The sequence below is a fragment of the Tursiops truncatus genome, chromosome 2 (assembly GCF_011762595.2).
Source record: "Tursiops truncatus isolate mTurTru1 chromosome 2, mTurTru1.mat.Y, whole genome shotgun sequence".
In the NCBI taxonomy this organism is placed as follows: domain Eukaryota; kingdom Metazoa; phylum Chordata; class Mammalia; order Artiodactyla; family Delphinidae; genus Tursiops; species Tursiops truncatus.
The window spans coordinates 39,413,706-39,439,367 of record NC_047035.1 but is presented as its reverse complement, the minus strand read 5'-3'; the positions used below and the strand labels follow the sequence as shown (position 1 = coordinate 39,439,367).

Here is a 25,662-nt window from a genome sequence, read left to right as displayed (position 1 = left end):
AGCATTGTACTGCATTGTCGCTCACTTTAGGCACTGTTCACTCTGCAGCTCCTTCCATGACAGTGACGTATTGACCTCAAATGTGGGTATTCTCCAGAGTGCTAGGTGCTACAGCGAGCCTGAAACACAGCCTCTGCCTTTGCAACATGTAGCACCCACAATATTTTATAAATTGTTAACAAGTCTCGGTCAGTCACTGTGTTTTACATCCTGGCTGTACCACATGGTCTTAGCTGACAACCAAAACTCTTTTCTTTTCAAGTAATGCATTGTTTAAGTTGAAACTCCCATCAGGTTAAGTGAAAATCCTTCTCTGATAGCCATTGAATTGATTAAATTCATGGTTCAGTGTGGACCATGGAACTGGGGGTTTCTGAAAAGCCTGGCTCTCCTTTTGCAGCAGAGGGCTTAGTACATGAAGATCAAAAAAGTGAGTAGGAAAAGATTATTCGTAGACGACTTAAAACCAAATGCAGGCATATCCTTTAATGGTGAAGAAACAGGGCTAGAAATTACATGTGGTCCCTCCTCTTACCTTTGAGTAAACTGTGACTAAAGAGCATTCCATTCTGTTTGATCCACGATGAAAGCAAATGATAGATAATCCTGAAATGGCAGAAGTATTTTTTACCGTATTAAAAATCATTTGTGTGTTCCAAAGAGAAAAGTTAGGCAAAACTATAAAACAAATTATATAGCATGAGTATGGAAGAATTAAAGAATAAATAAATATGCTAGATACTGCCAGTGTCTATTACATATATGCAAGAAGAGTAAACAAATGTAAACCAAAAGCCATTTTAGATTAAGTATCATTTTTCACAACTTGTGGAATTCTGGAAAATACTTTAAGTTGGGGAGAATGAAATTGGTCTAACGCAACTCAGAGAAGTCGGCACAGGCTGTGGTCTTAGCCTGGGTTTGGATGAACTTTGCCTACTGTGTGGCCTTAAGAAAATTAACTTAGCCAGCCTGTGACCCTGTTTATTCAACTGGAAAATGGAAATAATTCCTACCTCATAAGGTCTTGTTGTTGTTTTTTTCCAATAATGAAATAACAGCATAGAGATGGGCATATGGTAACCATTCAGTGTTGCCCTCTCACAATCATGCTTTAAAAAAATGCATTTAAGATTTGTTTCTCTTTCTAGTGAAAGTAATAGTAATGCTAGAGAAAAACTAATAACAATTTTCAGATACTTTAAAAAGGGTAGGCACATGAAGCTAGTCTGGAAGGTAGCTCTGCTCACCAACTATACCACTGACACTACATGAAGCTAGTCTGAATTTGGGGCAAGCTCAACTGGAATAAGCCTGGTGTATGGAGGAAACTGAGTCTTAATAAACCCCCAGTGAGGTATAATGACCAAATCTTTTATCCACCCTGGTGCTTTTGTGCACATCTTGGTAAATCACACTCATGGCGTCTCCTCACACCCAGCTCTTCTCTACTGTTCATATGTGGACAGAGCACCTTGTTCCCATCAAAAGAGCTGGTAAAGATGGCAACTTGAGTACCTATTTCAACTTCGATCTGAAAAGTAAAATAAATAATGTGGCACTATACTGACACTCTTTTCAAAATGGGCAACATTCTCTTTTTGGTCTTATGTTACATATCCATATTACATACGTATAGGTAAAAAATTTTAAAGATCTAATAATGCAGCTATTCAAACTTACCTAACTGTTCAACTGGGAAGTAATAGGACCAATTATTTATCTGTTTCCCTTCAGAAGTCATAATTCAAAGGAATTCTATCAGGGTTGATACTCTTTTTTAGAATGGTTTTTAAGAGTGACTTGTTGATGTAATAGAGAATGTGTTCAGTTGTCCTCTGGTGTTCAAACCTTAAGTAAAGAGGAGAGTTTCCTGAGAACTTAGAAGAGCCTTTGTGGACATTTGATCTGAAGAAGTGGTCAGCAGCAAACCTCCTCATGTTGGGCATAACCAGGTGCCATGAACCAGTCACGCATACGGTGGTTTTAAACTGAGCAGGGTTCTGGGATGGGGAAGTGTGAGGCCACATTCCCAAAGTTGCCAAATTGCCAAAGTGTTAACTCAAGTCCTACGATTCTCAGTTAAGGAGAAACATGAAGAAATTGGAGAAGGATCGCTTAGGGGTTTTAGTTGGGAATAATTTAGCACGTAGGGAAGTTAAAGGGGTTGGATAGGTATTGAGAAAGCTGAGGAGTGATTTCTAGGAACAGTTATCTAGAATGTAAAGAGCTCTTACCAAGAGGATGACTCACCCCCTGTCTTCTTAACATGTGGACAGAGTCAGAGCTTCCACCTAAAGCAAGTCAAGAGAGTTTAACTGAGATATAAGGAGAATGATATGAAGAGGGTTTTGCGCTAATTCACAATGTATTCTCTGGATTTTCTTGTCTCTTTGAGATAGCACGGGACTTAAAAATCTTTTTGGAGTGCGGTGACTACACTTTGAAGCAATGTCACAATAAAAACAGCAATGCTTACCAACCTACAATTGTTCAATTAGTCTAATCATGTACCATGAAAAGTCAAGTTTCTTGTTTTGAGTTATTGGAAACAGGTGAAATGTATCAATTCCATGTATTGGAAAAATCCTCTAGGAAACCCAGGACTTGGAGTAGGCCTTGGTCACATTGCAGGGGGATCACCAAGGGAGATCACAGAATCATCACCTTTGGAAGTCTTTTAAAATAGAAACATCAAAAAAAAGAAAAAGAAAAGAAACATCTGCATGAGCTGTGGGTTCCGACTAAAGGGGAACAGCAGGGCACCCAGGAAGACAGCCTTTATAAAGTTCCTTCTGAGCCTAATATTTTACATGTAACCTCCAAACAGGATCAACAATAACAGTACTCCAGGCCTGCCGTCTTCCCCTTTGGACATTTTTCCACACTGATTTTTCTCTGCATCATAGAAGGCTTTTGCCAGGGAGTGCCTGCTCAGGCTTTGTTTAGGTGACTTTGGGGATGCCTGCAGGCTCCAGGTGAGTTTTCTTTCCTACGATACTTTGTTTTTGTTTCCCTCAGGTCACAAAGCAGTATCCTAGACACACAGACAATAATCAGCTATATTTATAGCCACTGTGAGACCTGTAAAACAGCTTGAGCCTTAACAGAACAAATTCAGAGGCAGGCATGGGGGCCTAGGGACACTCATAGAACAAAACAATGCTACCTGCTCTCCATAACTCACTAAGGCTGCCTTCGGGTGTCTCCATGGGGGTTCTATGCCTTCAAATGACGGTGTTATCAATTGCACTTTAAAGACGGTGAGAAGGCTGTCTTCCCATTGGTATCACCATACTTACGCAGTATTTTTGTTTACTTCATTTTCCCCTTAAACTATCTACTTGCTCTATTGTTTTAGTTTATATAAAATTTATTCATTCAAAAGATATTAAGTACATTATATCCCAGACTCTGGGCTAGGGGCTGGAGAATAGCAGGTGAGGAAAACAGCTTGAGCCGAATAATCATTTTTGTTTCTAAATATTTATTTAATATATTTATTTTTAGAATTGAATATTGAATGCTCTTTGCAAGGCAGTAAGTTAGACCCTGGAATACTAGGTCTATACAAACAAATGTGACACAGTTCTTATGAGCTCAGTGATTTAATAGTTGAAAGGCACGGCTACCTTGTACTTTTTGAAAAAGTGAACTGGACAGAGGCTGCCAGATAAAGGGGTGACACTGTGAACAAAGATAACTGCTTGCTCCTCTGCTTCTTTTGATTAAAATTTGTCTTAGACGTTATATACTAAGCACATTTGGGGCATCCTATGAAATGGGTAAATGTCAACATTGGGGGTGTCCCTATCTTGGCAGATGGACCAATAATTATTTTCTAGTCTCAAAGAATTTAAAATCAGTGTGAATCTAACTCTTAATGCTTTCAATTTTATAACAGAAGGCAAAACTAGGAATTTTTCCAGTGGGTTTATTGCTTGTAATTCTTCACGTCATAAAAATTTATCTCAAATATATACTAAACATGTTGCAATCCACGTAAGTTAAGTGAGAATGTTTGGTGGCCTACATCATCAAAAAATCTACAAACAATAAACGCTGGAGAGGGTGTGGAGAAAAGGGAACGCTCTTGCACTGTTGGTGGGAATGTAAATTGATACAGCCACTATGGAGAACAGTATGGAGGTTCCTTACAAAACTAAAAATAGAATTACCATATGACCCAGCAATCCCACTACTGGGCATATACACAGAGAAAACCATAATTCAAAAAGACACATGCACCCCAATGTTCATTGCAGCACTATTTACAATAGCCAGGACATGGAAGCAACCTAAATGCCCATCGACAGATGAATGCATAAAGAAGATGTGGTACATATATACAATGGAGTATTACTCAGCCATAAAAAGAAAAGAAATTGAGTTATTTGTAGTGAGGTGGATGGACCTAGGGTCTGTCATACAGAGTGAAGTAAGTCAGAAAGAGAAAAACAAATACTGTATGCTAACACATATATAGGGAATCTAAAAAAAAAAAAATGGTTCTGAAGAACCTAGGGGCAGGACAGGAATAAAGACGCAGATGTAGAGAATGGACTTGAGGACACGGGGAGGGAGAAGGGTAAGCTGGGACGAAGTGAGAGAGTGGCATGGACTTATACATACTACCAAATGTAAAACAGATAGCTAGTGGGAAGCAGCCCCATAGCACAGGGAGATCAGCTCAGTGCTTTGTGACCCCCTAGAGCGGTGGGATAGGGAGGGTGGGAGGGAGGAGATATGAGAGTATATGTATATGTATAGCTGATTCACTTTGTTATACAGCAGAAACTAACACACCATTGTAAAGCAATTATACCCCTATAAAGATGTTAAAAAAAAAAAGTTTGGTGGCCTAAAAATTCTTACTGATGACAATTTTTTAGTGTTGCCCAATTGGTGGTCCGTAATAAAATCCATAACAAAAAGTTCCCATCTCTAATTTGCTAAAGGCCTTGGTGTTTGGGAAAAGATATCAGAAGGCTGCCAATGAAAACTGATTGGTGAAGAACATGTGCACTAAAAGAACATTTCCATGTAAGTTATTCCATAGAATACATTCACTTTCTAGGGCTGTGTGTCTCTCAAGAGTCTGTCAAGTTCTTTATAGTTGGCACCTTCAGCAAGGCTTACTAATTTTGCCACATTTCCTTGTGGACCATGATAATGTTTATTAATTTACAACTATCCCCAAATATAATGCAGTCTTTTATCATGCCACCATACTAATGCAGCCACAAGTTAAACTTTAGTGTTATGAAACGCAAAGTCTTTCCCAGAATTTTTAATTTAATTTTATTGAAGATTCTATTATTTTAAGTTTATGAATAAGAAGTTAGTATTTGCATACTTTACTGTGACTGAGAAATTTCTGTAAAAATATCTGTTGGAATAAGATTTGACCTCTATTTTTGGGAAATAAAACATGATGGTCCTTGTGATCTATTTCCTTTTTAAAAAAGTTTATAAACAATTTTTTTAGCGATTTTAAGTTCACAGCTGAATTGAGCAGAAAGTGCAAGTAACTCCCTTCCCCTACACTTACACCTCCCCCCGCCCCCATCCCGCCCCACTATCAACATCCCGCACCAGGGTAGGTACATTCGGTACTATTGATGAACCTACAGTGACACATTCTTGCCATCCAAAGTCCGTAGTTTACATTAGGGTTCACTCCTAGGTGTTTCACTACCCTAAAAATCTTTTGTGTTTTGCTTATTCGTCCCTCTCTGCTGACTCTTGGCAACTGGTGATCTTTTTACTGTCTCCATAGTTTTGCCTTTTCCAGAATGTCATATGGTTGGAATCATACAGTGTGTGGTCTTTTCAGACTGGCTTCTTTCATTAGTAACATGCATTATAGGTTCCTCTATGTCTTTTCAAGTCTTGATAGCTCATTGCTTTTTAACTCTGAGTAATAATATACCGGTCTGGATGTACTGGTTTGTTTATTATCTGTTTAATTTTATTTGCAGTTTTAATTACTATGTTACATTTTGTTAATGTGCCTGATCTCAAGAAAAATAGATGGATTAATCCATATGATTCATCAAATAAAATGTAGCAACCTCCAATCTGGAATCAATTTTACCTATGTGATATTGAGCTTATTTTACATTTGAGGAGAAGATTCATGAAAATAATCACATAATTTTATCATTTATGTTAACATATCTAAGCCCTTTCCCCTTCCTTTAGAATCTAGGCAGGGAAAGTTTCGAAGGCTCTGAGGACGTGATCCCCAAATTTAGATACTCTGTGGCGTTTTTGTTGTTGAGCAGTGATTTAAATATGCATTGATAAAAAGTACTAATTACATTATTACTGATTCATGACCGAAAACCACCTCTGTTACTAGTTTATATGACTTTACGTTTATCACTGCTGCCAAGAGAAAGGAAGCTTTGTGATTGTGCCCTGTCATAGTCAATTGTACAGATTAGCCAAAGGTGGTATGTAAGCATCTGGGTCATACAGGAGCTCTGAATTCTGAATGGAAGGATGAGCCCTGATCATGCGTAGGCTGACTGAGCAAGCGGTGGGTGATGGAGTGATAACACCGATAATCACACTGGGCGAAGGGGGAGGCTTGACTGATGATCAATATCTGGTGAGCATTTTGACATTATTTATATGTGTACTGATTACCCTTTGCTTTGTAGCTGCAGCAACTTGTGGAACTGGGCATTATTGATTATTGCAGGGATGAAGGTGTGGTTGTAGAAGGAATACTGGATTAGGTGAATGAGGCCTCTGTTCTGGTACCAAATCTTCCCCTAATGAGCTCTAAAATGAATGTCAGATCACAAGTTCTCTAAGCCTTCGTTTTTGCATCTGTCACATGGGAAGGGTAGTACTCATTTTACTTATTTTTGCCAGGTTGTGGTAAGAAAAAGTTTCATTCATCCCTTCATTAATATAACAAACACTCTGGGTCCCCACTGTGTACCAGGGCCATAGGCCTAAGTAACAGATGAAAAAATATTTTGCAGAATTAAGAGTTTCTGAAGACTGTGAGATGTTTCATTATTTTTATTTTAAGGTAAATCAATTCTTACTTATATCCTAGTAATTGACACTTTTAAATCTCTGCCAGTCATTGAGCTATATATTCATAGAATGTCAGTAATTTGACTAAAAGTTAAAGTTGGAATGGTCTTTAGCCATTCCCCCTCTGAGAAGATAAAAATAAAGTATTATCTTCTAATTCTTTTGCTCAGACACCCTGACCACAGAACAAATTACAAATCCATCTTTTCAGTAGGCTTGCCAATCTTTGAGTTGAACACAGACCTTTTTTTAAGAACATTTTAACTTCAAGCACAAGGAAAGTATTAAATTGAATAGCATTTTGTTTTACAAAATGGGATTTTAAATACAGTATTTGGAAAGATGCTTCCCCCACCAAAAAAAGGTCCTTCAATCTACATTATTATTTTTCTTTTGAAGAATCAGTCTCCTCCACCTCTCTGCTCTCAAGTGACTGTCCTCACCCACATAATCATTTTCTTCCTAAATAGCATTTATTATCTCCCAGAAAAAAGTAAAGATTAAAAGAAATATTTTCAAGGTACATCCAAGATTTCATAGCAATATTTTGTATTCACAATGCAAGATAAATCTGACTCTTGATTTTTTTTTTTTCGGTCTTCATATGGCATCTGAAACAGTTGTTCACATTCACACATTTATGTTTTACCATATGCATACTGTGTGCAACTCTGTTGTTTTAAAATATTTTATTGGTTTTCCTTTATATCTCAACTTTTGATGGGTGTCCTTGAGGAACTTGCATGAAAAAAATATGAATGATTCATTCATTTTGAACATATTTAACTATTTTGGGGAGACTGTGCTCCCCTACATGGAGCACACTGTCCTTAGCAGGGAGTGTGCTTTGTATTTCTGTTCTATTCGCAGCTGGATGCTGGAGATGTATTAATATTGTAAACCTGTACCTTTTCTTTCCCTTGTTTACTTTAACGAGTTATTTATATGTACTAGACTGCCCTGACTTTTTGGTGATTGTGAAGGCTGGTCATTAGTTTTATGGATTTCACTTACGGGGATAGTTTAGTATGACATGGTTTAATATAAAAGGTGGTCTTCCTTTAGATTTCTGTCACAAGCAGGCGTTCCTGGGCAAATTCATCGTGCAGGGTCAGACTTGCTGGTTGTAAGGTAGGAGCTGTCCAAACCTCTCCCATTGCTTCATGGGCCTTTTCAGACGCAGCTGCTGTCATATTTTCTCAGATTTTCTAGCAGAGAGTCAATCTCTGGGTGGCCCAGAGGTTTAAGAGAAAAACGAAAAGTACTTTTTTCTTCCAAAGGGTTTAACTCTCTTTTAGAAACTTCTGAAAATCTTCAGAACATTCCAAATAGGTGTCCTCCTGTTTCTCACAGTATGACTTATTGACTTATGGTGTCTCCTATTTAAGAAGCATGAATGTATCTCTAGCTGTTACCAGAACAAACAGCTATAGAATGTAATGACCCACCCCATTTCTAAAATTACTAAATTCTATCAGTGAATAGTGTATAGAAAACAGTTTGGAATTTTTTAAACTGGTCAACTTAAAAACTAGAATACCTTTCTATTTTTGTAATGTTCAAGATTTCAACAACAATGGTTTTAATGTATTACTCTTGCACTGTTATGTCTTGTGTTTTAACTGGGCAAGCTAGTGAAATATTCAATGTCGATACTCAATTCAATGTTAATACTCTTGTGTTAGAAACACCCTTTGAAAATACGTTAGAAAATACAAAATTGTTTACCTGTGATAAAGAATAAGTTTGTGATTGGAAGAATTATACTGTTTTTCTTGTACAAATAATCCTTAAAGCAGCTGTTCAGTCTCACAATGATGTTGGAAGCATATTTTATGCAGCCTAAAAACTATTTCTGTATTAGATATTTAAATGCATGAGGATAAGTTCTAATTGCTTTTTGTTTAAAACAGAAACATAGAAGAAGCATTAGCCCCAGTTTGTACAAAATGTCTGCTGCAACTGAACTCACATTAGTTCAAAACTGAAAATCATTCCAGTTTTGTAAAACTGCTGCTACTGGTTTTATCAATAAAGTCTAAGCAGATGGCTTATACGTATACATGTGAAATTTTTGTATGTCAAAAAAGATACAGTTTTGCAGCATCAACATGCAAATTTTATGGGCCTGAGTGATATTACTTATTTCATTATATACAAAAACCGTTAACTCTCAAACCATACCAACTGCAGACATAGATATATTAGAACTATAAGTATTACATTTATGACCCATATAATTTATTTTGGTTTTAGGGTGCTGTAGGCTTTTATATGGAACACAGATACAAATCAATGTATATCAACTCAAAAGCTAGCTTAAAGTGTTGAATTTAAATTAAGAATATTGGGTAAAATTGAGTCATTTGTTGAGACATGGATGGATGTAGAGACTGTCATACAGAGTGAAGTAAGTCAGAAAGAGAAAAATATCATATATTAACGCATGTATGTGGAACCTAGAAAAATGGTACAGATGAACCGGTTTTCAGGGCAGAAGTTGAGACACAGATGTAGAGAACAAACGTATGGACACCAAGGGGGGAAAGCGTGGGGGGGTGGGGATGGTGGTGTGGTGAATTGGGTGATTGGGATTGACATGTATACACTGATGTGTATAAAATGGATGGCTAATAAGAACCTGCTGTATAAAAATAAAAAGAATATCGGGTAAGTAAGTAGCTCTATAAATGTAAAGATCACCTGAAATAACTTAACTTCATCTGAGGAGCATTCTGAGAAGGCAGTATATAGGCGTTCCTGTACAAACGTGTGGGTAATTACTCATCCAGGAGGCTCTCGTCCAGAGGTCTCTCCCTTCTACGTATAGACAGTTCTGATAAATTTTCAAGGCTCCGATGCAGCAAGCTAGAAGTAGAGTGAGCAGAGCTATTATGAACAGCCACCTCCACAGCAGTAAAAACACAACTAATATCCCCAAAACAAAAAAAAAAGAAAATGGAAAAAAAAAACTATAGATGTTTCAGGGAAAATTTATTTTTAACATTTTGCATACTGTATCAGTTGAGGGAATTAATGCTACGTGTTATAACAAGCCTAAATGTCAGTGAGTTAGTATAAGAAAGGTTTATTTTCACTAAGATGTTCTTCCCCATACAGCTTGCTTTCTTAGCATCTCAGGAATTGAAGCCCATCTCAGAATCCTTAGTGCCTCTAAAGGAATATTTAGTTGGTCATACAAATAGAGGGGGAAGAAAAGGCATGAGAATCGAATCGCTTTAAGGAGCCAGGCTAAGAGGTGGCGACCTCTCCTTCTGTGTGTCCATTGGCCAGAGCTAGTCACTTGGTTCCCCTTACGTTTAAGAAGGCTGGGAATTGTTGTTTATTTGTGCATACGGAAAAAATGAATCAGTTTAGTGAGAATCTTCTAGGCAGAATTTGGCACACATTTTTTTTCTTCTCTTTAAAAAAATTATCTCAGATGTTGTGGTAGTGGTGATTATTTAAGGAAAGCTTGCTAATTGCAAGCTCATTTCTTATGTTGCTGAAGTTCTTCCTAACCTGTGGTGACACTAGAACATTACACGCTGATTAAGAATTCTCCTTGTTCACCCTAGTCATCTTAGAGCATCTGAACACTGTTTAGAGTGGTTGTGGGGGGTTGCAAGTAAAGATCATTTGAGGTCACATTTCTAAAGCCACAGGGCAGAGTTTGAGCACTCAGACTGAGTACAGTTGAGCATTTCTACATGTGTCTGTGCACTACATATTGATACATATGTGATATTTAAAAAAAACAGAAAATATATAAAATTGTGAGCAAAAGCAGAAAATTGCTGAGGGAACAGATTTTTAAAGTAAATCATTTGCAGAACAAAAAACTTGACAAATTTGATTGCTGTCTTCTGACATTCCCTCAACAGAGACTTAAACATCCTTAAATGTTAAAATAATTGAGACAGCCATCTATGACTGTGATTCTTAAAGTCTTTTGTAGCAATTAAAAAATCGTAATCATCTTGAATAACATTTTATTGATGAATCAAATCACATTATATGTCTTGTAAACCTCATAGTCTCTTTACAGTTTCTCTAGGGTTTCTCCAGGGAGATTCAGAGACATGGCTCAAGAGGACTTGGGTGACAATTCAGAGCTCTGATGAATTTTAATGTGCATTCTACTACATTATACAACATCTCATCCTTTTCAGCAGACAGATAAGGAGTAGGAGACAGGATTAGCATTACTTCTGTGGTTGTCTCAAGGAGGGACAAGATTCAGTGGTGAAAAGATTAGAATTTAGATGAATTCTAAGGTGGTTAGCATGGTATTTTAATATTTAATTTTTAAATCCAAAATTGTTTAGTGAAGGGTTTGCTCTAATCACTGGAAGAATTGAAGAATTTATAAAATTATATCTGCAGACACAGTGGGTCCAGTAAAGATTAAACTCTTATACCCATGTTCTATTTCTGGCTTTGCCACCAAGCAGTTCTGCAATCTTGAGATTACCTTGACCTTTTCCTTCATGTCTTCAAAAATCTGTTATTTTTTTTGAGGTGGTCCCTCAAGATGAAGAGGGAATTCGGCAATTATTTGGTGAGTTATATTGACAGCAGGAAAGGCAATTTCCTGGTCCATTCTAATAAGGTCTACTAAAAGTGCTGTTCGTTTTGGTCAAGTTAGCTAGCTGCTTCTAAACAGATTTTTTTTTTCGCTCCATAGAGATGCAGCATGTGATGATGGAGGCTACGTTTCACCTGAGGTAGAGGAGAATTTTAAGGAAAGATGAAACAGTTCAACTCAGAGGTCTCCCACCTACTTTGGAGGACACAGAAAGAAGAGAATTAGGAAAACAGATAAAGGACTTTTAGGTTATTTTCCAATGCCATTAAAATTCAGATAGTGACTTTTTTTTTTTTGTAGGAATCAGTTAATGTTTTGTGTTTTTTTCCAACCAAACTCAGCCAGAGTGTTCTTTTTTTTTAATTTTTATTTTATATTGGAGTATAGTTGATTTACAATGTTACGTTAGTTTCAGATGTACAGATAGTGACCTTTATAAAATGGTTTGAGAAGGAAAAGAAGTTACTATATCAGTGCAACATCTCACTAAGGGCAGAAAACAGTTTTCTATGTGAGAGGCTTTTTTCCTCTCCTTCACTTAACAAAAAGTACAGCAACTAGTGGCTGCCCTCATGGCTTATGTAAGCTCACTGATAGCTGCATAGCTAAGGTGAAAACAGAAGCCTTGAACCAGGCAGGGTGGGTGCTTCCACTCACATGTGCTTGTGATTCCCTTTGATGTACCAGGCACTGTGTGCTAGGAGCTGGGGATACAGTGTTAAGGCGGAACAAGCTGGAAACCTGGCGTGATGACTGTTGTGAAGTGGGATCAGTAGGATGATTTGGGAATGTAATTAGGAGCCTAATCTAGTTGGTGGGAGGCTCCGAGGGAAAGCCACTATGAAGAAGTGGTAGTTCAGCTGAGACTTGAAGGCTGAGTAGGAGTAAGCCAGGTGAAAGGGAGGCACATTAAGGAAGGAGAAACAACATGTGCAAAATACCTGAGACAAATGAGAACCTTCCGTATTCAAGGAAACTGAAAAAAATGGACTGTGAGCAGTAAAGGAGAGCGCCTCCTGAGATGGGCTAGCCAAGAAGGCAAGGCCGACTGAGATATCAGCTCCTTTCTTCCTTGACAGTGAAAAAGAAAGAAGTAGCAGTGGTGCAATTCTGGCTGTGGCTATTGCCCGGATTTGAGGTGTGCTGGTCTCAAAGCCCCCTTTCATACCTTATAGCTGAAATGTGATCATCAGATCTTCAACCCACTTATTACTTCTTCCACACAGCTAGATGTTAGGTTACCAGCTTTTTTCTCCAGCTTTACTGAGGTATAACGGGCAAAACCGTAGGATATTTAAAGCATACAACATAATGATTTGATTCTCCTCATTGTGAATGGATGGCTAAAACTGAGTTGTTTATTAACACAAGATTAATAATAAACACAAAGTTATCAGCTTTTAAATCTTAGGGCTAACAAACTCTTAACTCTACGTTTTGTCATAGGTGTTGAGTTGGTACTGGGTGCCTGAGGGGGCAGGGGCCCCTGAGATTTGTAGGGCCACTTTCCGTAGCCCTTTCAACCTTGCAGAATGTCTGCTATTACAGGAGTCAACATGACACTGTACAGCAGCTCTGCCCTGGCTCCAAAGACTGCAGCTTTTCTTTCTAGTTGATTCCCAGTGCTGCCTTCTTCCTTCCAGGCCCTGGCCTGAAGCTGTAGGGAAGTTGTGTATCTGCTTCTTCAATGAGATTCCCTTTCTGAGAATAGCATGGGCAAAATTTCTCTGCTACGTTTGTCATCTTCCCTTCTTTAATATCGTTCATTGGCTACCCAGATTTGCCCACTTTGACATTCTCAACATCCCCCTTCACCCAAGAACAATAACTGCATTGAACAACAACAAGAAGAAGCAATGATAAAAAATATAAACAGCCTGAGTGATCCAATACAGAGACAATACAAGCCTTTGGGTGAATTTATACTAAAGTGTAAATGACTGAAACATGCATATCTTCTCCAGTCTCCCTTGTGAAAAGTACATTCTCTTGCATATTTTTATTTTAAAGAAGTTTGCCTATTAGCCTGAGGTTTTAATTAGCCACTGAATCAAAATGAAGTCTTTCTAACTGCATAAAGTATTTTAGACCACAGGATCATTTTTTTCTGAAACCTTTGGCACCAGCAGGCAGCCACGGACACTGCCAAAAGGAATTAGACTCTGGACTGATTTTCATGTATTAGTTATTTTTACCCTCTTCAAAATCTATCAACTGTTCAAACCTGCATACACAAACAGGAACATTGGGGAGAAGAGTCCCAGAGGGTGGAAGATCCCCTACTCATCCCACATGCCTCACCTCATGTCACACACTCCTCTCTCTCTCCCCTTGCTGGGGACCTACCCCAAGGCCATCCCAGCTGGTCTCAAGGCACTGACCGAGTCCTGCTTCACAGCCGCTGGAAGTGCCAACCCACTCGCGTCCCCAGACCCGATCCTTCCACGGGACACCCAGCTAGGGTCTACAGCGAGTGACCCTGCCGTGGGAGGCGCGGCCCCCATCACCTGCCCAAGCCGGCGGAGCAGGGCCTGAAGCCCCGCGCGCTCAGCCAACCGCAGCTCCCCAGGCCGCTCTCCAGGACCCAACTCAGGCAAGCACAGGACCCCCTGTTTGGGGTTATTTGTTCGCCTCCCTCCTGGTTCCTGCTCCCAAACCTTCCACCCAGCAGCCGCCGCCAGCGCACCCGAACCGCAGGAAAGTTGCTCTCTAGCTGTGGAGGGGAGTCATCGCCTCCTAGCAACGCTCCTGGCAACCGGTAACATCTGCTCCCTCTGGTCCAATGCGAGCCGAGAACAGCTGCGCGCCCGCCTCGCGTCGCGAACCCTGAGCGAGAGGAGCTTCAGAGACTGGAGGGACGGACCTGCAGGAGCCAGGGCAGCCCGCCGAGCTGCAGTTGCCGCTGCTGCCACTGTCGCGTCGCCGCCGCCGTCGCTGTCGCTGTCAGCGCCCGTCTGAAGAGTGACAGCGCCGCAAAACGGGAGGGAGCACCGGATCCCGCGCCTTTATGAAACAGGTGCGTGCACCTGTCTCCTGGTGAGTGGACCCAGATCGCAAGGTACGTCTGGACTCATCCAGCCAGGTGCCCTCCTCTGAGACTCAGAAAAGACTCTTTCATTGAGGGTGTGGATAGGGACGTATTCTGGGATCCTACCCCGCCCCCAGCCATTGAAAAGTGGCTAGCTGGTGGTCCCAAAGAACATGATTTGATTTTTTTTTTTTTTTTTAATCTTGGGGTTGTTCTTGCAGATTCTCCTGCCCGTCGCTGTTAGGTTTGTGCTCGGAAGTTTTCAGTCCTCCCTGTTTTCCCTTTGACTTCGCTGACTGTGTGCAGCTAGGAGGGCTGGAAGCAGTGAGCTCCCATAGAAAACCTATGGTTAAGGCGAAAAGGATAGTGTAGTCTCGACTAATTGAATCAACACGTACGGAGAGCAACATTCTTTTTAGGTCCTGCTCTGGAAAGGGTCCATTTGGCCGGGAGCAGCCAGTTCACTGTTACTCAATCTCCTGAAAAGTAACCATAGTAACTCACCTCTCTTTTGATGGGATCCTCCTCATTGGCTGCCTATCTTCCTTTGGAAAGCTCATCTCTCTAAATATAGAAGATGATGAGATCTGTAAGCATACATCCATGTTAAAAAAAAAAAAAGGTGCAGTTAAATATGGCCCTTTAAAGAAAACCTGTCTTCAAAGAAAAAGTACTATTTGGCTATTTCAAATCTTGTGAGAAATAGTGTGTATCCCAGTGAACGATTGAGTTAGTCTGTTTTGAGTTAACTGCTGAATTGTTACTTTAGAGAGAATATTTCTTGAAATTACACAAAATCTGGCATTTAAAAACAAGTATATCTGACTCTGATTTTTTTTTTTAAATCAGCATACTGATAATGTCCCCCAAATAATCTCCTAGTAAATAGTTGGTGAGATCTGTGATTGATTCACTTATTTTCACATTTCTTAGGGTAGTTAAGATTCCTCATGTTCACAGTTAAATCTGGAGAACATTGAAGTAATTGTGTATGTTTGAAGGTTTATCTCTCTGGTTCAGATCAACTCCACCTCAAACATCTTAGTGTCCTCCTACTGCATGCCTTCTCCTGACTTGGTAACTAGTTCAAGTCAGTGCAGTTCTGACTCTTCCAATGTTATCTGTGTCTTGCTCCTTGTTTCAAAATCTCAGGTAGCCATTCATGAGCCCGAGGCTTTGAGAAATGCTCGCTGTGCAAAGGGGAACTCTCACCAGATTTTCTGAAGCTGTCCTAGAGATACACTTTTCAGATTGATTCAGCATTACCAGGTAATCACTAGCTTAAAAGAAATTACTGTTTAAATATGTATCCAGAGAAATAAATGCTAATGTAGCATTACCATAACTTACAAGATCAATATAAGGGATTGTTTATATAGGTGGTTGCTGGGCAGAAGTCAATAGAGGTTCTCTGTAGAAAGGACATTTGTAGGCAGGCAGATTTTCCTCTCTAAGACCCATGTGAATAGGGTGAGGTCAAATTAGGTAGCTTGGCTTGGGGAACATACCAAGCGGAAACCCTGTGAGCACATTGGTGCATGTCCGATATGAAGGCAATGAAGAGAGCTCTCTCTGCAAAAAAAGATTGTAGTGATTTTTAAAATTTAATTTGCATTAAGGTCATGGTGATAGAAACCCATGAGTGTTAAGCATTTTAAACTCCGTTTTCAGAATATAATAGAGTCTTATTTTTTATGTATAAAAATTTTAATGAGGGTTCAGCCCTCCAGCATTGTATAACTTTCACATGTACTGAGCTATCCATATGCAGTTCCTAGAGGTAACCAACCTAGCAAATTACAATCAAATTCATGAAAGTACACCATGCCACATTTCTTCCCTTTCCTTTCTTCCCTTTGTAAAAATAAATAATTGAACAATTTTATTCAGAAACCTATTTGAAAATTTACTCTGTTCTGGTTGTATAGTTTTTATGGATATCATGAGATTTTAAAAGTACTGGTCTATGTAGTCACTTAGTAAAATATCTGTAGTTTAATAAATTTAAGCATTAAAGATGATTGTTTGAGCCATCAAAAATGTTGGTTTCATTAGCCGTTAGCACCACCCACCCTTTTCCCTTCCTCCATTATAATTACTACATTTTATGGTGAGAAACAAATCCAAAGAGACCAGTAAGATTTACTGTCATCTGTCATGAGATGCATATAAATTTCTAGTCATGCTATCAATCTGAGGAAAGTTTGAATAAAGCAGCCACAAGTATTTGCTCATGTATATGCATTAGTCTTGTGTATTAGTAATTTATACACATCCTATCTCTATGTAATATGCATAGAAGTTTAAAATCATTCAGTGCCCTTTAATTTATGTGAATGAGTCTGCCCTTTCATTGAGATCACTGTCACAATCAAAAGGTCACGTAAAAGGGGCTCTTAAATTTTAATTTTGATTCTATCATGAATGTATAATGTGCAGGATATTTACTGTGCAATTTTAATGTCCATATCTGTTTAAAGTCATTCATCAGAAAATATTATCATGGTCCTTAGTTTAAATAAATAAAAATAAATCAAATAAATCACTATAGTGTAAACATTTAATCCTAGAGACATTGGTAGATCCTAAGTTAGAGCATGAAAAGTATTCCACCAATCTGTAATGAAGGATCTAGTCACTCTTATCAATGGGAACACCAGCTGTACTTGTACATACCATGGATTATAAAAAGGGGTGTACTTAGGTCTGTAAGACTTAGATAAGGCTGAGTTTAAGCAAGTTAAAACTGAAATCAAGTCTAATTTCAGTTTTTCATCAAATACTCTATCTGGAAGCTTTTAGGTGTTTATGAACATTCCATGTTCAGTTTTATGTCATGTTACTTTCATGGGATTTAGAAGATGCTTGAAACATGGAGAAATGTTGAAAGGTCTGATTAAGATGCTGGGGCCCTTACCTCTACATCTGGGCTGTCCACTGAGAACTCATGCCAGCTGGCTTTAGCTGTCAAAACACCAACATCCCAACAATAGCTCTAAAGCCAAGGCACAACCAGTTCAGATTGTTGTATCTGTAAAAGCAATATGTTTCAGAAACCCAGAAAAAGCTGAAATAAAATGGCGATTTCAGAAGCAGGGCGGCAAATTGACTATAACTGTGTAGGACTAAAACCGAGGAAGAAGTACACCTTTAGATATTGGGAGGAAGTAATCCTTGTCGACCCTCCCCACCCTCCATCTTATTTTTAATAAGGTCTGTCTAAATAGTCTTGGTACGTTGCTTTAATGTTTCCCCTTTTTAACCTAACCAATTATTTTTTAATTTTTCCTGATTAAATTTAACAGGCTAAAAACAGAGTCATCTAGCTTGCTGCAATAATTCTCAGTGGGGTGGTAGGAGGATATTAAAAAGTACTAAGGGTTTGCTAGTGTTATGTTCAGTATTGTAATATAAGTATATTTAGAAAAAATTTGAACCTTTTCTCATGTTATAAATTATAGAAAGTAAAATGCAACACAAAAATCTTCTTGGGAGGTAGAGATACAAGAGTCTTCTAAATATTAGTGATGATCAAAAGGGGTGGAGGGAGAGGTGTGAAGCTGGGAAACCCCCTCTGCAGGGGTGGAGCAGAGTTTGTGTTATTTTTTAAATGCTTATTAAAAGGGTGTGTGTGGTAACACGTCAAGAAAAATTGGGGATGTTGCAAAGAGAACCAGGACTCAGGAGCCTGGAGTCTCAATTCTGTCTCCATGTGCTACCTGTTGTACTGCTTTATGGCTCAGTTTCTCCATGTCTAATATGGGGGATAAGCCCATCTACTAAGTGGCATGCTTGAGTTGAACACAATATAATAATTTAATGAAGCACCTATCACTCTTTAGAATAAAGGTGCCCTGTGAATGAGGAACATTTCATCACTAGAGCAACTCCAGGTGGCGACACAAAGCAGGCACCATATGAGTGAGGGCAGAGAATTAACCAACTCCAGAGCAAATTCTCATACAGTCGGTCCTCGATTTTCACGGGTGTGGAACCCACGGATATAGAGAGTCGACTGTACTACACCAGTTTACATAAGGGACTTGAGCATCTGCAGATTTGGGTATCCGTGGGGGCCCTGGAACCAATGCCCTGATACTGAGGGACGACTGTGTATTCTTAGTGAGTAAAGTTAATGGTTAGTTCCATTTTATGTTTTTCCTCAACCCTTCTGGGATATCTAGCTAAGTGTTTTTGGTGATATACCCAAACTTGATGTTAGTATCAAAGTGGAAGACAGTGAGGGTGATACAGATGGGGTACTTTTCAAAACACCACTGCCGTGCACATGTCAGGGGTTAAAAACCCGTCTCTCTGAGCAACAGACTGGGGTACCTAAGGAAGTGAGAGCATCTCCCTAGACATAAGATATTTCTTGGAACCTCCATCTGTCAGTGTTATTGCTTTGCCAGTTTTCTTTCTGATTCGTTCCCGCTTTCCAAGGTAAAAGGTAGAGTGAAAGGGAGCCTCATCCTCCAAAACAAGGCATGCACTTCTGAGGGGTGGCAAATCCCAGAGCTTCCCCGAGGAACCTGTTGCACTTGGTCTCTCTCATTAATAGGGCCAGCTCATGGCAGAAGTTAGGTAGGCTTCAGTGCACCATCTAAGGTAACTTCATGATTATATGACTGGTCATATCCCATTTAATGATGTTGTCTTTGGTTCAGAGACCATCACCAATGGGACAAGGTAGGCGTGTGGAACTAGTGGTCTTTTATTTAGTATTCTACATCTGTGCTTGGGGCTATCCTCAATGCCGCTGGTTTCTTGAAAAACATTTCTAACTCTCTGGCTGTCCGTACCCCTGGAAGTTCCTAAGAAAGTTTTCCAGGAGCTGCAACGTGTCGGTAATTCTAAACTGCCGGTAGAGACAATCGTGCTTAGGGTGGATGATAGATCTGAAGGGACAGATTGCTCCATTGATTCAGAGCTAAAAACTGGCACTGAGTTCTGCTCCTCTAGAGCATATTATCCAGAAGGGTGCCAGACAAGAGGTTATGAGGGAGAAGACTGATGGCATATTGCTAAACATCAACAAAGCGGAAGGTCTATAGAAGGTGCGGCATTACAGCTTTGAATGTGGCACCTGCCTGCCTTCTTGCATACACACGGATGTTTCACGCACCCTCTGCTTAACAAGAGAGGACAGATGTCCTCCATAGAACACAGTGCTTCTGAGTAGCACATTTATATACCTATATATGTGACTTCAAAAATGAGGCCACTACAGTAATAATACCTAATATTTAGTGAGCAGAAAATATGTGGGTATATGACAGGCATGAAGTCAGTGCTTTTTAATCATCTCATTTAATCCACACATAACTCAATGAGTTTGATATTTGGCCTCACTTAATCGATGAGGAAACTCAGGCTCTTTGAGATTAAATGCTTTGTCCAACATCACTGAGAAAATAAAATGAGGAACTGGGATTGGAACCAGTGCTGTAGGATAGCCCCAGCAGGTCGTGCTGAAGTGTTTGAAGCCATGCAGTGAGATTGCAGAATGTAACTCACAGTGACAGGTAGAGCAGCTCTTGGAACAAAAGTGCCCATGGCCCTTAAGGAAGGATTTCGGTAGCTTTGCCACCAGCAAAGCGTTATTTAGATAGGTAGGGTTATGTGCTTTGAAAGGCTCTTGCCAGGCTAACACTACACAAAGAGAAATCACTGAGGGACTGGAAGCTGAGGCACGTGGTTTGTCCACATCACGGGTCCGTTGTTGATCTGAGACTAGAAGCACCTTATTTTCCCCATTGATCAAACTCTTCCTTCGTCTTTGGCTACAGATGCCCATGGCCAATAGGATGGTCTGAACTCTATTTTTGCAGTGTGTTGATTAAAGTGTTGTGAGGCAGAAAATGAAAACCTTACCAAAATTAAGATACATTATACTCATTGCTTCCTTACCATCTCTCAGGCTTTTCACGGTCTTGGATAAAGAATGGTTTACTATGACAGGAGTCGTTCTTTTATGATCGTCTGTGCTCTCAAAGTGTTTGTAAATTAATTTGTTGATGATCTTTCTTTAATGTACTGCCTGTGGGCCGTGCACCAAATGAAATCACTTTTGTACAATAATAGGATTTCAGTTGTCTGGAGGCAGAAGCAGAAGAATAAGGGAGAGCATTGGCGCAATCGTTTGTAATTACATTTGAAACGTTTATTTAAAGAAATATGTATAAATTGTACTGTCAGAACTCTAATGACAGGGATGGCCATTGTGTTCTGTGAGTCTTAACCTGCTGTATTGAAGTTTTAGACTAGGAAATACATTGAAGCATTGAGGCTGGCACAGATATTTTATGTGCCCAGAGGTTAGAACATTAAAAACAATTTGAATATTCAAGCCAGCATTAGCTATTTTACTTTTAGAGATAAATTTAGGCTCAACCGCCTTCGTTGTATAATTTATATACTGTTCTCAGAGCTCAGGACATGGGCTATGAAGACATAAGATCATTTTACTTTTCCTTGTCTATTTCATCAGCTTTATTTGAATAACAGGCTGGGTTGAGTTGGGCTTTTTCATTATGGGAGAATTATATAAATAGATTTACATATGTTTATTGGATCATACAGGCAAACATTTGGAACTTCAGACTAACTTTAATTAATTCTCTAAATGACTATCTGGATATTTTAAAAACAGTTATATTTCCTTCACTCCAAATGTATGACCAGTGACAATATATCCAGAAACATTTTTCTGGAGCTTTTATAGTACTTGTGCTATTTTCAACTTGACCATTTGAAATATTCTTTTGCAGTCTTTTAACTCTCTAATTATAATTGAATATCTGTGGGAGGCAGAGCGGTAGAAAGAATCTTAGGGCCAGAGCTAGGAGGCCAGGCTGGGATTTGCTTCTGGGATAGATCTGTGCTTATTGGCACTAATAAGAGCTAGGATTTGATTGAGTGCTTACTATATGCTGGGCATAATGCCAGTCACTTTCCATGAATTATGTCAGTGATCCTTTGAGACAGTATTATTTCTATCCCCACTTTACAAATGAAATATGTAAAGAGTTTATGTAATTTTCTCAAAGTCACACAGCTAAGAAGTGGTAGAGCTGGGCCACTTGCATCTGACTTCAAAACCCAAACTCTTAGCCACACACCAAATTGGAAATCATTGAACCCTTCTGGGCCTCAGTTTCCTCATCTGTAAATCTTGTAGGCTGAACCATGTGATCAATAAATAGTTTCCAGCTCTGAATTTTTTGAGTTCTCATCCAGCCGGGAAAATAGATGTAGGAACTTATGTTTGCCATATATTTTAGCCTCAAAGTGGCTAAAAGCATCCTCCCAAATTTGATGCTGAAAACATTGCAAATAGCTAAACAGCATGCAAGGAAGTAATTGTCAAACAGATAGCAGCTGTGAAAACTTTTCAGCATTTCAACAACCCATGGGGGTGTTTCTTAAGAGCAATAAACTAAGTGGCTAAGCGTGTTGCCCATGGAGCTGAGACACAAATCTAGACCCCTGAGAAATTACTGTGTTTCCAGGGTCTAATACATTCTCTATCTTAGGATAACTGCCTGAATATAGCAGACAGAATCTTTATGAACCTCGGAGCCATTGGTATAATTTTTTGGTCTTGATGTTAAATAAAAAATATTTTACTAGGTCATCACTTGGTTTACTTGATATTTGGTTCTCCAAGCTGCCACCTGCCCTCCCTTGTGTCATTCATTAAAAAGTTTTTAATTGGTCATAAATGCTGTAGACATTGTGTTACTTTATAAAATAAAATGAATATATCTATACACCTCCAAATATATATATGAATATATATACACATACCTATTTCCAAATCTTTCCTCATACTTTCCTGCACTACAGTAATTCACTGATCCTTGTTAAAAAAAAAAAATCAGTGACCTGTCCAGCTATAATGCTAATAGCCGTCAGTCGTTGATACTTCTTAATGTGAACCCAGGAATTTATGTTGAAAAGTGACTTGATTCTTTCTTCACTATTAGTTAAAGTGGAGTCTGTCTTTGCTCATAAAGCTAAAACATCTAAGCCAATGTAGCCAATGTCACAATAACAATAACAACAATGACAAAAATCCATCAAGCCGATTGCTTGGCATTCTCGTGATTAAGCAATCAGTTGATTGGCTGAATGTTCTGTTTTTCAAATTGCTGTTGTAGTGCTTCTACTACATTTGCCTAATGCTGTGACATAGAGCCTCTCAGGCCTGCCTTATCAGCATCACCTGGAAATTTGTGAGAAATAGAAATTCTCTGCTCCTAGCCCAGATCTACTGAATTAAAAACTCTGGGGGTGGGACAAATAGCAGTTTGTGTTTTTAGGAGAGATGATTCTGGAGAGATGATTCTAATGTTCACTAACTTTTGAGAACCATGGTGGCATCCACTAGTTAAGCAGTTTAAAAAGAAATCAGTCACAATAATTAATTGTCATCACAGAGCAACCCAAAGCTTCACCTAATTATTTGATTCAATCCTTTAAAAATCCACCTAAGAAAATAATTACTAAAGAACAACCCCTGAGAAAACTGGCTTCCGTGCTGCTTCCTTTGTTTTCATTATAAACAATTTTGTTTTCCTTTTTTCTAACTTCTGAAATCTGTGAAAACGCCATATAAACTGAAATATGCTTACTGCATTCAGAAATTGTATCCTGACTTTGTTCCAATTGTGAATGATTATTACACATTTGTCTCTTTTTAGGTCAGACACACCAGTGGTTTAACATTCTTATTTCCCTTACAAAACATGCCAACTCTAATTTAAGGCTCTCTTGGGTTTATAATCCACAGTGGTGCCAGTGAAAAATTGGAAAGCTTTAGGTGTGATTTTTTGTAGCTTTTCCTACTTGTTAAGGAAAACCACCCAGCTACAAAAAGCTGCAGGAAATGTTATACAGATGCCACCAAATGGAGGAAAAACTTAGAAGAGGCATGTTCTTAAAGAGCACATTTTTAATATTTAAAACATGTAAGATGTTAGAGGAAAACATCAAATGTCTTGACTATGAACTTATTTAACCAACACATTAATAAACTCCTCATTTTGTGAATCCAATGGTGTCAGCACCTAAAAATATTCCAGGGTGTGTTTAAAGGTAAAATTGTTGATGCTTAAGTATAAACTTTTTCTCTGATCTGGTCCACTGAGGTTGAATGAGTACTGAACAGGACACAATTTGTAGTATTTTAAATTCATTCAAGGCTTTCACTAGGAAGCTCCTTATGTATCTTCAGCTTTCAAGGCTGTACTTGCCTCTCTTCCGTGATATCAGCACCACCTAGCGTACATACTAAAAACTCCCTTTAAACCAAACCATCTCTTTCTGAAAATCTGCCTTCAGAACACTGTCCTTTTTTAAACAAGTCAGAATTCTCAACAATAGTATGTTAAAGGAGAGAACAAAATTTTCACTTTCAGAAATTATATACCAAGCTCAAGTTTTCAAGTCAGTGTGCTATTTAAACTTTTATTTACTTTTGATTTACCTCTGTTAAGCCAGGTGTTATGAGGATGGTTATACCATGACCATATCATAGGGTTTGTCTATAGACATGCAGTTATTTTTTTAAAGTGTAATGGGGTCACCAACCATTTTACACAAATTTGGTTAACCTAGCAACATTAAATTCCTTCTGTAAATGAGGCAGTTTTACTAAAAGAATGATGAAAGGTAACATCTCTTTCCATTGCATTTTGTGCATCAACTTCAAATGTGGGTATGTTTTGACATTAAATGGCATGAAATTAAACAGAGGATTGCTAAGTATGTACTTTATTTCAGAGGGGCTACATAAGGAAGTAAATATAATTCTCCAACCTAGAACATCTAATTTGGGTCTGAATAGTGGCATGTGCCTGCAAACAGGCTTCTCAGCAACAGGACAGTTGCCACTGACTGCTTCACTGCATTGCTCAGTAAATGAAGAGAGAATATTAATTTCTGGGGTCACCAGTTTCTTTTCACAAGTAGAACTTATGTTATAAAATGTTCTTTTGCTACAGTAATATCTGATTTTTCTCCAATTATTTTATTTTCTATAGCTTATCCAACAAAAGTATTAACACATACGTTAACAACGTCGAAAGTAGCCTACTTTAAGAGAAAATATGCAGAAGAAGAAGATTTACATCAAGATTACCATGGGTATTTTCCAAAAGTAAGGGTTTATTTATTATTTTTTAAAAAAATTTTATGAGTCTTGTCGATAACAAAGGCTCTTGTTCTCATTTTTCTAAAATGTAGATTGAATGATGTATTTGCTTTCCAGCACCTGATACTGCCTGAGGACAGGACTTGCATTCTCAAACTTTCTCTAGAGAAGCTCAGATTTCTTGAAGACCCAGAAACCTACTTAAGAAGGTCTGTGTTAATTAACAATTTGCTGAGGAAGATCCATCTAGAGACGGAGAAAGAGAGCTATGAATACTTTAAAGAAGCTCCCTGTTATAAGACTGCTTATTCTGATACAAGAAAACGGCTGAAGTTTATGGTACAGGAATGCTGTTCTCAGTCTCTCTATTATGAAGAGCTGCATTCGTATCATATTGTGCCTTATGCTTCGGAGAATGCCATTTATGGAATGGGCTACACTAGCAGCCACTTGGAGCAAAATTCTCAGTTGCTTATTTATAAAATGAATTAAAGTAACTGTTAAAGTCCATTGATACCTTGTTTCTAAATGCCTGAACTGTTTATAGTGAAGATGTTAACATAAGGCACTAATTATCAGTGCCCTTGAGATCAAAGATGAGATGCATGCTGAACTGATTGGAGAGAACCCTGGTTATTATTCAGCAGTCCTTACTATCAGCCAGCCAAATTGAAAATATGTCCACATATTATAAAGCGGAGAATAAGTGCTTTAGAAGCAAAGTTTGTTTTTTTTTTTTTTTTTTAAGATAAGGTGTGTAGGAAGGGACCTATATTAAGTTCTTACACAGATTTAAACATTTCAAGCCCCCTATTTCCAAATTCTACTACTCTT

At 38.6% G+C, this 25,662-nt stretch overlaps 2 long non-coding RNA genes across 2 annotated transcripts; one reads left to right on the top strand and one right to left on the bottom strand.

Moving 5' to 3' along the window:
• Positions 1–1,736: 1,736 nt before the first annotated feature.
• On the bottom strand, positions 1,737–10,167 carry LOC141277967 (uncharacterized). Its single transcript, XR_012329956.1, has 3 exons — positions 9,760–10,167; positions 2,254–2,294; positions 1,737–1,851 (listed from the first exon to the last, which is right to left on the bottom strand). It is a non-coding gene; the product is annotated as an uncharacterized lncRNA (long non-coding RNA).
• A 1,425-nt stretch (positions 10,168–11,592) lies between these two features.
• LOC117311190 (uncharacterized) lies at positions 11,593–24,834 on the top strand. The gene is made up of 3 exons (XR_004525442.2): positions 11,593–14,660; positions 15,825–15,941; positions 24,719–24,834. It is a non-coding gene; the product is annotated as an uncharacterized lncRNA (long non-coding RNA).
• The last annotated feature ends 828 nt before the right edge of the window (positions 24,835–25,662 follow it).